Here is a 5149-nt window from a genome sequence, read left to right on the forward strand (position 1 = left end):
TCCTTATCTTCCACGAGCAAACTAATGCCACAGTGCACTCATCCTTGTAATCTATACCTCTAATTAAGAGAATTCTTAAATCGGGCCACTGGTTGGTATTTGGTCACCATTGGGTAGGATGAAGAATATGGGTCTGCACCAACCCACAGATTGTGGCCTATAGACCCACCACTACTGCATCCTGCTGATATGGAGCAGTCCTGGTTGGAAGAAACAAGTAAAATGAGAGAGAGACTCTTACCCTCTAGTGTAAAATGGAGCAGTCTTGCTGATATAAAGTTTATTAAACCTTACCCTCTAGTGTTACTGCAACAACAAACAACAAAACTAAAAGGCTTCTTTTAATAGCTGTTTTGAAGGATTCAAGTGAAGAAAATGTTTAGGTTGTCTCTCCTTTTATAATTTTTTGGAGAGTAAGTTTTATTTTAACGATGCATATAAACTACGCTAGATGTACAAATTTCATTTTGGCTTTTTGCCAAAGAAGGAAATTGTAAAGGTTGAGAATAAAGATCACGGAAAAGCCAGTGCTGCAGCAAGTCTGGTATGTTCCCCTCCCCTTTCAGTCTATTTGCTGGTCCAAGTTTCTTTATTGCTGGATTATCACCATTTTTCCTTATAGGGTATGATTCTGCTTTGGGATGTTGATTTTGGACTTGCCCAACTTGACTAGTATTTCCACAGTAATGACAACCATGTCATAGCCGGTGCATTGTTGGGAGTTGGTATTGTGAACTGCGGTATCAAGAATGACTGTGATCGTGTGGCATTTTTCTGTACACAAGTCTGTGACTGTTATGTATTTGGAAATCCTAAATTTTCTTTTTTCAGGCATTGGCACTTCTTGCTGATTATATAGATACAGAGGATTCTTCTGTCAGAATCGGTGCAATAATGGGCCTGGGCCATGCTTATGCTGGTGCCCAAAATGAGCAGGTGAGGTTCCTTGCATTTTTAACTGGTGGTTTCTTGGTAGGCCATGGAAACAATACTATGTCTGATTCAAGAGGCACATCAGTGGAATCATTCTGTCTATTCTACCATAGATTGTTAATTTCATCACAGAAGTTACAGAATTCACACAAATAGAGAGGGAGAGATAAAATTTGATGAGTACTGGAAGATACCTTCCCTTCTCTTTGTACAACATGTTTAATTAAAGTTGATGTTGATTAATTTATAATTTTTCTCAGTTCCATAGTTAATTATCTTGTATCTGTGGAATGCAAAAACATCATTTGACTTGTTCCTCTACTTTCTTTGTTTGATATGTTTATTTCTCGTTGCAGCGGACTAATCTAAATCATTTGTCAGATCCGTAGTAAATTGACTCCTATCCTTGGAGATAACAAAGTGCCTCTTGATGTGATTGCGTTCACTGCTATTTCATTGGCCTTGGTATATGTTGGTTCCTGTAATGAAGAGGTTGCTCAGGCAATGATATTTGCATTAATGGACCGAAGTGAATCAGAATTGGGGGAGCCCCTCACTCGACTTTTGCCTCTTGGCCTTGGCCTTCTATACCTTGGGAAGCAGGTAACTAAAAAATGCAAGCTGTGTGGCGTTTTTTAATTTTTTTTTTCTATTTTATCACAGATTATTCTTTTTCAAATTGTGATAATTTTAAAAAAAAAAAATTTGGTGGTGCATCTGAAAATTATTATTTATTTATTGTTGATAACACCTTGTAGACTTTGGACTTGATTCTTATTTACATCATTCGTTTTTGTTGTGTTTTTTTTCTTTGGAATCCCATTGTGTCGTTTAACAGTAAAGTGTGGAGGCAACAGCAGAGGTTTCTAAGACATTTAATGTGAAAATTAGGAAATATTATGACATGACCCTACTTTCCTGTGCTTATGCTGGAACTGGGAATGTGCTCAAGGTGTTTACTCCAACCCCTTTAATTTAAATTGGAGTCGACTGTTATGTAGATGAAATAACTCACTCTACTGTTTATTTTCACATAGGTCCAACACCTTCTTGGTCAATGTGCCCAACATCTTGAGAAGGGAGAAACCCATCAGGGACCAGCTATACTTGGAATTGCTATGGTAGCAATGGCTGAAGAATTGGGACTTGAAATGGCTATTCGCTCATTAGAGCATCTATTACAGTATGGAGAGCAGAATATCCGAAGGGCTGTTCCTTTGGCTCTTGGTCTTCTTTGTATATCAAACCCTAAGGTAAATTATGCTGTGATATTTTCCAAGCTGAGCAACCTTGGAACTGGTGTTTGAATTGCAGTTGAGCTAATTTATGAATTGGATGTTCTGACCAGGTCAATTTTATGGATACATTAAACAGACTTAGTCACGATACAGATACAGAAGTAGCAATGGTATTCTCTCTTTCATATAATATATTAGGACTATAGTTAGTATTATCGATTCCTTGTTAGTTACAGCCTAAATCTTGACATATTTATCTGGATTCTATAGGCTGGCGTCATCTCCTTAGGGTTGATTGGTGCTGGAACCAACAACGCTAGAATAGCTGGCATGCTTCGCAATCTTTCGAGTTACTACTACAAAGAAGCTAGCCTCCTTTTTTGTGTAAGTTTCTCTTGGAATTTGTTCCACAGTGCATCTCAGATTTTCTTTCTTTCTTTTATTTTTATTTTTATTTTTTATTTTTTTAAGGGGTTCTGTTTTAATGATTTGTGTTGGCCACTTGTGCAGGTACGAATTGCCCAGGGTCTTGTACATTTAGGAAAAGGCTTGTTGACTCTTGCTCCATATCATTCTGAGCGCTTTTTGCTATCCCCGTAAGTGTTTCTTCTCCCCCATATTAACTTTTCAATTTTAGGGTGTGGGTTAGAACTGATTCACATACATACATATCCAGCGGGAGATGAACAAGTTTCAACAATGGGAGACTTCTTCCAAAGTGGTAGTTTTCACATCAAGACTGACCCGTTAATTGGGATGTTTCAGTTGAATCTAAAGGTTTTTTGTTAGAATTTTGATGGCACCTAAGCTAGTCCATGTAGTTTAAACCTACCATTTCAAGTGGTTCATTCCGCTTTTAGTTAATATCCCGTATACAGGGGAACAATGGTTTGTTTCCCATTTAAGAGATTTATTTTTGAAAGAAGAATTATTCCACATTATTTATGTGATGGAATTCTAGAAATGAATCAATAGCATTCATATGGAATTTCCAAACACACTAGAAACAAACAAAAAATTCGTCATCCTATGAGCATCTTTTGTATAAGAGAAGTTTTGGTCTTAGATACAGCCGAGTGTTGGAAGAGGATTAAATCAGATGATCCAAATAAGTTCAGCTTACAGCTCTGTTGGGTTAAGAATGGTGTCAAATGCTTCATGCATTCACTTCTTCGACAGGGTAAATCATTCAGTAGAGCTAAAGGAATATATGATCTGTATTGTCTGCAAAGTTTGTTTACTGTTGTAATCTGTAATGTGGCTATTTTGTCCAAAGTTGTTAAAAGGCTGTCATGTGGAGTAAAACATTTTTATTTATAAAAAAATAATAAATAAATAAATAATTTGTGGGATAAAGCATATTGGGAGACAGGGTTACAAATATGAAGTTTTTAGATTATGATCTAGCCTTCTTTTCTGCAATTAAATGAATAAATAAATTTTAGTATCTGTGAGGAGAAGTATTTTTAAGTCATACCTCTGGCTTTTCTGTCGGCTCACTTTCTGTATGTATTTCATCTTTTTCTTCCAGAACGGCACTGGCTGGAATAGTAACCTTACTGCATGCATGTCTTGATATGAAAGCGATCATATTGGGGAAATATCATTATGTTCTTTACTTCCTCGTTTTGGCAATGCAGGTTTGGTCTCAGTTTATAACAGTTTGTCTACTTCTATCTCACTCTCTATTGCTTTTAATGATTGGGCTGTTAACACACTACTACTAATGGTTGATTATGTTATATATTTCCTTCAATACTACAACCAAGAATGCTACTGACAGTAGATGAGAACTTGAAACCTCTGTCAGTACCTGTGCGGGTGGGCCAAGCTGTCGATGTTGTTGGCCAGGCAGGTCGACCCAAGACCATTACTGGTTTCCAGACCCACTCAACACCGGTTCTTCTGGCTGCTGGTGATAGAGTGGAGCTTGCTACTGAGAAGTACTACATTCTATCCCTTGCTAGTGTAGAATTTATTCAAGACTGAAGCCTAGAGAAACAACCAAATCTCATGAGAACGTGGACATAACAAATCACATATTGCAACATAATGCACGTACCGTATTGTTCTTTGTGTGAGATACTAAGCATATATTATGACCTGAATGCATTTATTAGCATTTGTTGTAATACTAATGCCATCAAACTTGCTAGCTGGTTTGTTGTCTATTTGGTTTTATAGATCAGTCTGTTGGGTGCATAAATTTCCTCTTATCTTCCTCACCCTCGTGTGACCATCTTCCGATTGATTGCAGACTCCATTGAAGCTAGACCTGCTTCCTACAGAAGCTAGAATAAGCGGCAAGGAATACAAGGAGAGAGTTGTTAACAATCTCAAGATTTTAATTGTGCATTACTCGGGTATTTTATTGTAGGGATGGATATATATATATTTTCTTTTCTTTCTCCACTAGCAGATGGTGGGGGAAGGAGGTCAAGGTTTCTGATCTTGTTTACTGGTACCTTCATTATAGAAGCATTTTGTTGACTTTCTCATGACTAATTTAATGATTTGAGTGTAATAAATTTGCCACTAATGGTTTTGAGTGAAATGATTCGACTTTGTTTCATATTTCAGTGCACCAGTCACATTCTAAAGCAGTGAAGAGAGCCATCAGTGAACATTGTGGTGTATGGACAATCTCAAAGCTTAGTTACTTTTACTGTTTCCAGTGCATTGGTATAAGGTTAGCTTGGTAAACATTGTGGTGTACTTGAATTGAGTGTTTTTATATGACTCACTCTCCTAGTGTAAACATGACAGCCAGTGAATTAGTTTGAATTTTTACTTAACTTCTGTTAACTTGATGGCTTAAAAGTTACTAAGAATTGTATAATTTTGAGGGCTGTTTGAACAATTGATGGATGACAAACATGGTAAACTGATTTCTGAGCATTTTGTATAGTTTTGTTACTGGTTTTGTTTGATTTGTTTTCTGACTGTTCTGGTAAATGAGGTAAACTGCTGCGTCAATT

The 5149-nt window shown here is 36.9% G+C and overlaps 1 pseudogene; it reads left to right on the plus strand.

The window, feature by feature from the left end:
* Nucleotides 1–451: 451 nt before the first annotated feature.
* On the plus strand, nucleotides 452–4160 carry LOC145805608 (26S proteasome non-ATPase regulatory subunit 2 homolog A-like; annotated as a pseudogene).
* Nucleotides 4161–5149: the final 989 nt, after the last annotated feature.

Source organism: Camellia sinensis, chromosome 13 (assembly GCF_055761805.1).
Source record: "Camellia sinensis isolate YWXY chromosome 13, ASM5576180v1, whole genome shotgun sequence".
Taxonomy (NCBI): Eukaryota; Viridiplantae; Streptophyta; class Magnoliopsida; order Ericales; family Theaceae; genus Camellia; species Camellia sinensis.